At 41.6% G+C, this 12,346-nt stretch overlaps 1 protein-coding gene and 1 pseudogene across 3 annotated transcripts in view; one reads left to right on the top strand and one right to left on the bottom strand.

Annotated features, from left to right (window-relative positions):
• Window positions 1–12,346, bottom strand: part of JAK1 (Janus kinase 1) — a 132,954-nt gene that overhangs the window by 82,395 nt on the left and 38,213 nt on the right. The gene's annotated exons all lie outside the window — the stretch shown is intronic.
• Window positions 4,110–4,355, top strand: LOC111541403 (annotated as a pseudogene).

Raw genomic sequence — 12,346 nt, 5'->3', positions numbered from 1 at the left:
ACAATGGAATGCTTCTGACTCTAAACACTTTGAGAATTGCTAAAGAGAAAGCTAACACAACGTTAGAGTTTGTAAAGTCCCAAAACAATGAAATAAACAGCTGAGGAGAAAAGAACCTTTCTGAGAACTATCCAAGGCTGACCTCTTTTATTAAGTGGTTGTAAGGAAAACTGGGAAATATCTGGGCAAATACATGGTTTTGCTTTGTTTTTTTGACAGAGTCTCATCTGTCACTCAGGCTGGACTGCAGTGGCGTGATCTCAGCTCACTGCAACCTCTGCCTCTGGGGTTCAAGTGATTCTCCTGCCTCAGTCTCCTGAGTAGCTGGGATTACATGCATGTACCACCATGTCCGGCTAACTCTGTATTTTTAGTAGAGACGGGGTTTCACCATGTTGGCCAGGCTGGTCTTGAATTCCTGACCTCAAGTAATCCGCCCGTCTCTGCCTCCCAAAGTGCTGGGATTACAGGCATGAGCCACTGTGCCCGGCCAAACACATGGTATTTAAAATACAACTATAACTATAGTATTGCAACGTGGGGAATGTGTGATGGGTGGGTCTTTCCTCAATACAAGATAAGGAACAACACTATTCAATAAAAAAACCTCTCTGATTTTTTAAGTCTGACCCAACTTCAAATCCCACTTACTAGCTATGTGATCTTGAGTCAATTATTTTACCTGCCACTCTTCACTATAAAATGAGAATAACCACATATATACCTTATAGGATTGTGAAGGTAAACGAGGCAGGATTCCCAGCTAAAATGGCAGATTGAACACAAATAGCCAATTTCATTCCCTTCTGAAACTCCACTAAAACGTAGTAGAAATTTTTAAAATATATAAAGTAGTATGATAAATACAGCATGTTTTTAAAACCAAATTCACAAATATGTAAGGGGAATAGAAGAGGAGAAAACTACAACTTTGGAAACTGGAAAGTAGTTGGATGTGTCAAAAAAAAAAAAAAAAATGACATCGATAATCCACAAATACTGAATCCCAAGCTGACAATGGCAAAAGTTGATAACCAAATCAACATATACCACAGAAGTCTCCAAAGTCACAGGAACTGGAAGGAAGCAGCAGAACTGGAGCGAAGAAAGAGGGCTGGGGAAAGGCATTTGAGAAAAAGAATCCCCTTGGTCACTCCTCCGCCCCAGCAAAAGTCTAGACCAGCACTGTCCAGTAAAACGGTCCACAAAACGTTCTGTATCTGTGCCGTGCCCAGCACGGCAGCCAGTCACATGTGGTTACTAGGCACTTAAAAGATGGCTAGCGTAACTGAGAAACTGACTTAATTTTATTAAATGTTAATTTAAATTTAAGTGGCTACCATGTGGCTAGTGACTATTTTATTATAAGGAAACACACGTCTACAGGTTTAGTTTCTGGAAAGGTTAAGACAAAGGGTCCTGTAACTAGAGATGCCAGGCAAAGCATAGGAACCTCCGTGCACGCAGAAAGATGGCATCTGCACACAAGCTGAGTGCTGGGGGCCAGGATGCTACAGCCTTCACCCTCTTCCTAGCAGCTCCAGAAATGCTGGCAGCCAGTCCCTCGCCCTCCAGGTGAGGGACTGAATACTGTCTTCTAAGGAATGTGACCATCTCACCAGGACTGACCTAAAGACACAGAGGTTGGGAGTTCCCCAATTAATGGCTCACTCTTAGTGATGTCCAAAGTCACCAGCCCCAGGCACATGCTCAGCCTTCCTCCAAGTTTAATCATAAACAAACAGCCAAGGTAAACAGATGTCTGAGGAAAGCCTCTAATGCAGACATGGAGACAGAAAAAAGCAACTCAGAGAAAACATTACGCAGAGAGAAAACTTTAAAAATTAATGTCTTCCGAAAGATAAAAGAATACCTTTTATTTATGAATCAAGAATAAAATGTTTCTTTTTGAAAGTAACATTTCAGAGAAAAAAGGAGCTCTTGAATATTAAAAAGGTAACAGAAATGAAAACACAGCTGGGAAAGGGCCCTACGGAACTTTCTAGGTTGATAGAAATGTTCTATATTTTGTTTAGGATGGTAACTGCACAAGCATATATGATTGTCAAAACTAAGCCAAAGAAACACTTAGGACTGATACGCTTTGCTGTAGGTAAATAATACCTTAATTTTCAAAAGCTAGAAAGGCTGGAAGATAATGTTTAGGAAAGGCCAGGCGCAGTGGCTCATGACTATAACCCCAGCACTTTGGAAGGCTGAGGCAAGGGGATCTCTTGAGGTCTGGAGTTCGAGATCACCCTGACCAACATGGTGAAACCCTGTCTCTGCTAAAAATACAAAAATTAGCCAGGCATGGTGGCGTGCACCTGTAGTCCCAGCTACTCAGGAGGCTGAGGTGGGAGAATCGCTTGAACCAGGAGGCAGAGGTTGCAGTGAGCCGAGATTCCGCCACTGAACTCCATCCAGCCTGGGTGACAAGAGTGAAACCCTTTCTCAAAAAAAGGTTTAGGAAATAGGTTAGAAAAGAACAGTTTGAAAATAGGAGAAAAGAGATAAGAAAATTAAAAGGGGCAATCCAGACAGTCACACGTCTGAATTCCTAAAGAAAAGACAGAGAAAGTGGAGGGGAGAAAATCATCAGCAAAACCATTTGAGAAAGACTTCCCAGAACCAAAAGCTACCAGTTGACGGGTTGGAAAGGCCCATCAAAACAATGGAGAAAAAGACCTGTCTGGGTCATTCCTGGGAAACTTCAGAACATTGGAAAAAAGGGTCTATAAGCTTCCAAAAGAGAATAAAACAGGCTACATTCAAAAGATCAAGGATTGAGAATGTTCTCAGGCTTTTTAAGAGCTGCACCGAGGAAAGAGACAGCCACCCAACGCCTTCAAAATTCTGAAGGGAAACAACTTCCAACCCAGAAGTCTACAACCAGCCAAATTATCAACAAATTATGAAGGAAGAATCAAGACACAGTTAGACATCAAAGATCTCAAAAAACATACTGCTATGTATCCTTCTGAAAATAACAGGAGACAGGCTCCAACACAGGAAATAAAGATTAAACAAAGAGGAAATGAAGGGAATTCCCAGGAGCACAGAACAGAGCGGTCTCAACACGAGAGCTGTGGCAAGCCTCAGAGGATGACCAGTCCCCATGTGAGCAGGGCAACTTGAGAGATACTTATGTTGAGGGCTGTCACTGGCAAGATCCCTGTAGACTGCATCGAGGGCAGAATGCCTGGGGGAGCCTGAACCAAATTCCTAATGGAATTTGGTTTTTCTTAATCATGTACTGATGAAGTTCCTGTTCCCGCACTGTGTCCTGCTGCCTGAATCAGCAGAAGACTATTTCACCCCACAGAAGAATTCCATTTGGCCTATTCCTGAGAGTGTCTTGCTGCCTGAATCAGCAGAAGACTATTTCACCCCACAGAAGTATTCCATTTGGCCTATTCCTGAGAGCTAGACATAAGCCAGGGTGGAGGAGCCCATTCCTCTTGACTCCACTCCTCCCAGGCTCCCAACAGCTGGGCCCTCTGCAGTCTTCCAGGCACCCCCAACTATGAAAAGCCCTGTTTCCCACAATTCATTCATGATCTTTTTCACTGACTTTCCCAAAAGGGTCCCTGAAACCTCTCAACTCTCGATCCAGACTTGACCCAGAGTTTCTGTTCAGATACGGGGTAATGAATTCAACCATAGACCATGAAGCTCTTCTCCTGGGAGCCTTCATCTTGGCATCACTGCCCTTTCCTTATATACCGAGGTTTATGCCTGCTTTGGGGACATATACACCGGTAGGAAGGAAATGATTGATACCAAAGTGAGGGTGACTGTTACCTCTGAGGGAAGTGCAGTGGAGTACCAGGTGATTTCTAAGACACCAGTAATGTTCTCTTTCTTAACCTGAATGGTGGATACATAGGTATTTTTCTCTAACTATACACATACTGTTTATATAGTCTTCTCTATGTTGATACGTTTTTCAATTTAAAAAGTCCCCTCCACAGAAAATTAAATATATTTCAAGACCCTAAGTAGATACTCATTAATTTTCAATTACGTTATTCTGAGATATTGCTTAGTCAAGGGCCTGGCAGCTAAGCTAATTCTCTCCTTTTAAATCAGAGGCCCTTGCTGAAAACATGCTCTACCAGGTCCTTGGTCAGGCCAAGAAGGAGCTGAGTTTGATCCCCCTCTTTGTATTTAATGGAGCTAGCAGTACCAGAGCAGCACTGTATGTCTTGCATCTGGCATTTCAATCCAGATGTCAGCTGGGCCAGAAAGAATGACCCAGGGCCCTGGAATAAACTGGGCTCCAATGAGCGATACAAGTTCTACTGAGTGAATGTGGATTGCAGTAAATGAAGAAAGAAGGTCCAGACTTCTAAATGAAATGTTTCACTATAAAGATGCTTAGAATGAAGATCTTCCAGGCTGGGCGCGGTGGCTCACGCCTGTAATCCCAGCACTTTGGGAGGCCAAGGCGGGCAGATCGCGAGGTCAGGAGATCGAGACCATCCTGGCTAACATGGTGAAACCCTGTCTCTACTAAAAAAATACAAAAAATTAGCCGGGCGTGGTGGCAGGTGCCTGCCGTCCCAGCTACTCGGGAGGCTGAGGCAGGAGAATGGCGTGAACCCGGGAGGCGGAGCTTGCAGTGAGCCAAGATAGCGCCACTGCACCTCCAAGCCTGGGCGGCAGAGCAAGACTCCATCTCAAAAAAAAAAAAAAAAAGAAAAAGAATGAAGATCTTCCAGAAGCTATGTGCACGATTTTCCACTTAACTAGGAAATATTTATCCTTTAGATACATGAAATCATGTTGATATATTGTGGAGATTACACTGATTAATAAATAACTGAAACTTGAAAAAAAAAATCAATTACCTTATCCTCTCCAGTAATCAAATACCGTGCTTCTTTAAAGACCATCCTGAATGGCAGCAACTTTCTAAAATTCTACCTAGGCAATAATCCCCTGGACTTTCATCATGTGCCAATTTGTGCCATTATTTACTTGTAATGTATGTCTCCTTAGCTAGGCTGAAAACAGAAATGAACAAAAGCATGACTTTTCCTAATGAGTCTTTCCATTAGCTACTATAAAAACAATAATGGTCCTAAGTCAAATGAAGTGGGGCCTGACAGACACACTAGATCCTCTCAGGACAGAGTCAGGTTCTTGGATGAGGTCCTTCCGTCACTCAGTGCCTTCCCACCTCCAGCACCTGCTAAGCACAGGGCCTGACACAGAGTAAGAACTCAAGTGTTTCTCAATAAATAATAAATGACATTAGAGAAAAAAGTGCTAAGAATCAAGTGACAAATATGACCCAAGTAATTAATGAAAAAGTAGCTCCCTATTGAAAGGTAAAAATCACGGTGATCATTTCTGGTTAAATGAATCAAACAAAATTTTTAAGCATAAAGAGGAGGTGTAGCATTAAGGATAATCCTTGAAAACTATGTCCAAATCTGAAATTGATGGAAACAGGGAAAAGCGGCTTATATGAAATGAACAGTAATTTAAATGGAATAAACGGGACAGGTGTGGCGGCACACGTCTCTAATCCGAGCATTTTGGGAGGCCAAGGCAGGTGGATCACTTGAGCCCAGAGTTCAAGACCAGCCTGGGCAACATGGCGAGACCCCATCTCTACATAAAACATAAAAATTAACTAGGTGTGGAGGCACGTGCCTGTAGTCCCAGCTATTTGGGAGGCTGAGAACTACTCCAGAATTGCTTAAGCCTAGGAAGCAGAGACTGGAATGAGCCGAGATCATGCCACTGCACTCCTGCCTGGGCGACAGAGCAAGACTCTGTCTTAAACTAAACTAAGACTAGACTAGACTAGACTAAACTAAAATTAAATAAAATTAAATTAATGCTGGTAGTGGAAAATTTCTCATCCAGCACTGATGACGGCATAGTGTGGACTGAACGAGTTCTAACCCTGCCTCTGCCAGAATCTAACTTTGGGCCTTGGATAATTCAAGGAATCCTTCTGGCCCTCAGTTTTCCCCACTGTAAAACAGGCAGGCAGAATAAATGAGCATGAAGCTCCCTGAAGACCAACAGGGTTATAGGAGTCTATATATTCCTGCTTACTGAATCACTACCTAATATCAAAGCAGTACACAGGAACAGGTCCAGCGCAAAACTGTCCCTAATATCCTACTGGTAGAGAAAATAAAAGACACAGTTTCCAATTCAGGTGCTTTTGTACAGTCTAAGTTCTAAAAGCTTTTTATAAATGCTATGCTTTAAGACAGTTAAATGTATCCAGTGACTTTTAACCTGAAAACTGCTAAAGCCAAAGAAAATAATATAAGTTGAACTCATGCCCATTTCTATTATAATTCCATTTTTCAAAGTAACTCATAAGTGTGCATGACTCACACATCTGAATATGATGAGATGTTCCTTTATCATTTCATCTTCTATGCCAGTAATCCCACATTACAGAGTGCCAAACCCCTTTAATAAGTGTAGCTTACGTTTCTACTACACTCCAAAATCCAGCACAAGACTGCTGCATTAGGAAAAAAATCTAAGTGAGAATTTCTGGGCTTTGGATCACAGAACTCCAAGTCAGTTGTCAAAAATATGGCTCCCTCGCCTCTCCCTTTCTGCACAGCCGCCTAGACTACTGATAACTGAATGCATAACAACTATCCTTCAGGCTCATACAGACATTTAGACAGCCCTTTGAAGTGTACAAAGCACTTTCACATCTATTAACTGATTTCCAGTGACCTTCTAGAGTGTGTAGGGAAGATGTTACCACATCCATTTTACAGATAAAGAAACAGAGATTCAGAGAATTAAGTGACTTGCATAAGGCTATGCAGCTAGCAAGTGGCTGAACTGCGACAAGCACTCAGCTCATCTAAAACCAAAAACTGAGCTCTTCTCACCAAACTGGTTTGTAACCTAGGGATAAGAAAATAAGTGGTTGAAATAAAACCTTTTAGAAATTTTTATGATCATACTACTGGGAGTAGATCTTCCTTTTAGAAACACTGCAGCTTCTCTATTCCCTTCTTATCCCTTTGTACGGTGAGTTGCTAGAGTGAGATGGCTTACCCATTTGGACTTGACTCCAGATATACCTTCTTTCCATTTCCAACCAAGAAGATAACTCTTGAACTCTGTCCTTGGAATATGAAAAACCAGCTATACCATGACTTGAGTCAACAACAGTAAAGAGAGATTAAGTAACCGGCCGCAAATCACAAAGTTGCACAGGCAGAGTAGATCAGCATAGGGACTTCAATCTTCTCCCTACAGATGGACATTTAGACATTGCGTCATCCTTTCTGAGACACAGGGTTTGCAGCAGTTCTTTCAGGGACAAAAATTCCCTAAGCAGCCCACAGTGCTATTAGTTTCCTCATTTGATTGTTCTTATGAGGGAAAAAAAAAACACACTATTAAATGGTCTCCCCAGTTAGTTACTTGGGAACAACTAACCAGACCATCCCTGTACCCCGTATAAATAAAAACAAGGTTTTTTTTTCACATTGACCTGATAATTTCATTGGTAGCTACAATTAACTACACAATACTTGGAGGTAGGGAGATTTACTCTGTATCCTCACCTTTAATTATACAACAAGGGCTGGAATCCCCTGTCAGTTTATTTAGCCAAGCTTACAAGAAGTCACAATGTGGGAATTTCCAAAGCCAGTTAAACATCAGGAGTATAAATGTCACATACCTAGACTTCTCAGTTTACAAACACATTTTTTTTAAAGCTGACTACTAACAATATAAAAATCTTCCCTCCTGTTCACCACTTCAAACATTTAGTATGATTTAGGTTTTTGGTTAACCATGCTTGTCAACTGCTTTAAGGTGCTAAATTACTAACTGGGCTGGAACTTTCTAACCATACCTCATTTAAATTCAATCATAGATTACATATCAAACACTTAAATTTCCAAGTCTTCAGCCAAATGAGATCTGCTTTATAATCTGAATAGAAAATGGCTGGTAAGTAAACAAGCTAATCATGATCACCATCTCTAGAGCAAAAATATGAAAAGACCATAAGGAGTGGCTTTGACATCAGTCAAACTTGAGTTTAAATCCTGGCTCTGCCACTTACAAGCTGTGTATGGTCCTGGGCACTTGAGCTTCTCAGCCTTAAATTTCTGCATCTCTAGTATCAATTCGCTCTCATCTAACTGTTGTCAAGGACCAATCACAGTAGAAATCATGCATTAGGTACTAAATAAAAAAGATACTTATTAGCTACTACAAAAGTAAATTTGGAATACAAGCCAAAGTGACTCTGTAGATAATAATAACCTGGAAAGTCGGGGTAGGAAACAATTGCAGGTTCTTTCTACTAATATTCTACTTTCTACCCTTCAAGACTCATCCCAATCCAACCTCCTCCTCCACTACTTAGCTCCATCAACTCCAGCCTACAATGACTGACACAACATAATTAGCACTTCGTTAAACATTTTATTGTGTTTCTGGATCACTACTTGCTGGTCCTAACACCTATCTGTTTAAGGGTACCTTAAGCAGAATGGGTATCTGTGTCTCTAATTTCCAGTCTCACTACCCCTTCATTATTCTAACTCATTATAAACTACATTGCGACCACAAGTGATTACACAATGCCATTTAATTAGAATTGTGAATGCTTGAAAATACAAAAATCACCCTTGAACAGTTAACAGATAATTTTAGCTTATTAAACACACATTTTTAAACACTCCAAAACCACTTTGGTTCAGATCACATGGGGACATTCCCATTGGTTGGCTGTGGTGACTATGTCACAAATTAGAGTCCCTCCAGCTCAGATTCTCAGGCCCAGGGTGCTGTGACTAAACCACTGTAACCACTTCACATCTACTTGTATACTCCCATTTTCTAAAACTTCAAAACCACCAGACAAAAACAACTTTATTCAAAGACAGAGTTTAGAATCAAGGCCACACATACCATGACTTAAAACAAAATGAAGCTTAAACTCTCCCCCACAGACTTCTCTGCACTTAGCCAGGTCTTACTGATACGGTTCCAATGCATCAGACCAACGGTTCCCAACACCTCCCATTCCGACTCTTGCTGCTTTTTAAAACATATATGTCGTAATGTTCTCCCTTTACTACCCTGAAATGAAAATCAAAAATAATATAAACTATATATAATTTCAAAATAATAGAATGTCCTAACTATAAATAAAGAATTTAAAGAAATCTGTAAGAATATATATTTCGATAGTAATTGCTCTGTCACGAGTACATCAGAAGACATAATGAAGTAGTCTAACACAACAGAACAACTCTGAATGCAATAACTATAAATGCAGTCAGAATCTTGCATATTATTCTTGATGACACAAATACATGCACACCAACATTGGCGAGTGATTTACAAAAATGGTAAACAGCTTTTGGCAAAGTTACGAACAAAATAGTGTAGTATCTTATATAATACATTGTATCAATTTACATAGTAGTGGCATTCCTAGAAAATTAAGGGTATATCAAAACAATGCAAAAAGTCCTTTACATAAAATGGAATTACAGGTTCTAGGTTCAGAAAATTACGAACAGGCTTTCTCCCTGCAAGAAAGTCTGGGGAGACATTTGAAAGTCATGTAGGCTACAGAAAAATTCTTCTATCCATAGGACTATTGCTGTGCACATTATATGATTCCTAGTATTCCTAGCCATGACCTCCTAAATGTCAAAGGTACCCAGCCCAGCATCAAAGAGACAAACAACAAGGGCCCACTGCCCCAACTGTGCTCTGCTATGAGGCCAAGTAGGGTCTTACTGTCTTTGTATGTCATGCACCGACCTCAGAACTATGTGTGGCTTCTAAATAGGTGATCAGTGAGTCTGAAGAAGTGGGTGGTAGTTCTTCTAAAATTCCTCTGTTTGTTCTGAAGTAGCAGAAAAACAGAATCAGTATTTTCGGCAAATTGAAAGATAGCATCTACTGGACAGGAATGTAGAACTGCTGACATTCACTTAAAGCCACAAACACTTCATAGGATGCTATTATTCCAACCCCATAATGATTACCTAAAATCAGGACAGCAAATACACATGGTGGGCAGGGGCTGAACAGGCAAAGCACAGAGGATTTTTAGGGCAGTGAAAATACTCTGTGCAATACAATGATGGTGGGTACATGTCATCATACATTTGTCCAAACCCATAGAATGTACAACTCCAAGAGTGGACCCTAATCTAAACTATGGACTTGGGGTGATAATGATGTCAGTGTAGGTTCACCAAGTGCAGCAAATGTACCATTCTGGTGGGAAATGTTGGTTATGAGGGAGGTTACGCATGTGTGAGATCTGTACCTTCCTCTTAATTTTGCTGTAGGCTGGGCACAGCGGCTCATGCCTGTAATCCCAGCACTTCGGGAGGCTGAGGTGAGTGGATCACCTGAGGTCAAGAGTTCAAGACCAGCCTGGTCAACACAGTGAAACCCCATCTCTAATAAAAAAAAAAAAAAAAATACAAAAAATTAGCAGGGTGTAGTGGCGCATACCTGTAATGCCAGCTACTTGGGAGGCTGAGGCAGGAGAATCGCTTGAACCCAGGAGACAGAGGTTGCAGTGCACCAAGATTGTACCATTATACTCCAGCCCGGGTGACAAGAGGGAAACTGTCTCAAAAAAAAAAAAAAATTGCTCTAAACCTAAAACTGCTTTAAGAAAATAAAGCCTTAAGGAAAAATAAAACAATAAGAAGAAAACTGTGTATACAACATGGCCTGATGTCCCACAAAGCCTGGGAATGGCTTTAATATCCATCTCAATGTGGCTCCAATGAGTCCTGCCAACTGATTAGGCTTCCTAACCTCAAAAATATGGGAGAAGACAATTAGTCAGTTTAAACTGACTTCCTGTGGGTAACTGGGCCTTCCACACCATGCAATCTAGTAATTTCGACTACCATCATTTGAGCACTTACCATGCTCTTCAGGCACATAGTGCCATGCACTTATTTGACCTTTATACAACAATGAGACATGGTATAAATCCCTACTTTACAGGGAACTACATGAGGTCCAAACACAAGATCCAAGGTCAAATGCTGTTAAAGCCCAGACTATACAGCCCAGATCTATCTAGCTCCAAGCCTGTGCCAGTTATTTGCAACCACCTATAAAAACCACCTGCCTGGAGAAGTGGGGTCATAAAGCTTCCTACTAGAGTGGTACCTCTCCTCTGCATGAACCCAGGAGGTGGGCAGGCCCCTTTAGGTAGATGACAGATAGCATATCAAATAAAAGCTAAAACAAAATTCCTCTCTGCTGCTCAGCCAGAGTCACAGAAAGCTCGGAAGATACCCAAATTTATCCTTAAACCGAGCTGTGGACCCCAGGACCACACATTCCCTGATGCATAAAGATTCAAAGCTTCGGAATGGCATCAAGCCCCCAGTGAGTGCTGGCTCTAACCTATCTTCACTCCAGTTCCTGCTTCACTCCTGTGGCCGGTGCTTTTGTCCCCAGACTCCACTTTCCAGCTCTGAGTACACACTAGATCTTTGTTCACCAGATGGTGCAGAGGAAATGCTCCTCCTGCCTGCTCAGTATATGTGACTCCTGCCCATTCTTCCATACTCAACAGCAGGATCCCCTCCCCCAACCCCCAAGTGGCTCCACACTGCCCAGGTGGAATGAACTGACCCACTTCAGAGCCGTAGCAGCACTGTTCATGCACACACTTTCCTCAGGGCCCTTACCCCTGTCCTCCTTACATTACCGATTATCAGTATACACGGTCCTTCCCTAGAGGGTTAGCTCCTAATGTACCCCTGTATTCTCCTACAATGCTGACCACAACTACCAACACCACTAGATATACAGTTCACCTGATGAATGCTTATGATATGATATGGCTGCCATTCTATACATGTTTTGTTTAATCCACATATTAGTTCCATTTTACTGATGAAGAAACTGAGGTCTGGCATGACCCAGCCTTCACTGGCACTACAGCAGAGTAGACATAAGCACAGAGTCTGGAACCAGAACACATATGTTTGAATCTCAGCTCTACCACATGCCAGCTGGGAAATCCTGGGTAAGTTATTTAGCCCATCTGTGCCTCAATTTCCTCCTCTGTAAAACAATGATCATAAAACGTGCTCCGTGGTATTTTGGTCAGCATTAAAAGAGTTAATGTATGCAAAGGCACTCAGCACAGTATCTGGACATAGCAGAAACTAAACAAGTGCTTGCTACTGTTATCATCACTGTCTCCAACCTTGTCCTCCATTATGCCTCAAGTCCATATTTTTATGTCCTCAAATATACCAACTACTTCCCACCTTTGTCCGAGCTGACTCTTCAGCCTAGACTGCTCTCTGCACGCCAGTTCCTCATC

Source organism: Piliocolobus tephrosceles, chromosome 1 (genome assembly GCF_002776525.5).
Source record: "Piliocolobus tephrosceles isolate RC106 chromosome 1, ASM277652v3, whole genome shotgun sequence".
Classification (NCBI taxonomy): domain Eukaryota; kingdom Metazoa; phylum Chordata; class Mammalia; order Primates; family Cercopithecidae; genus Piliocolobus; species Piliocolobus tephrosceles.
This window is presented reverse-complemented; position numbering and strand designations above follow the sequence as displayed.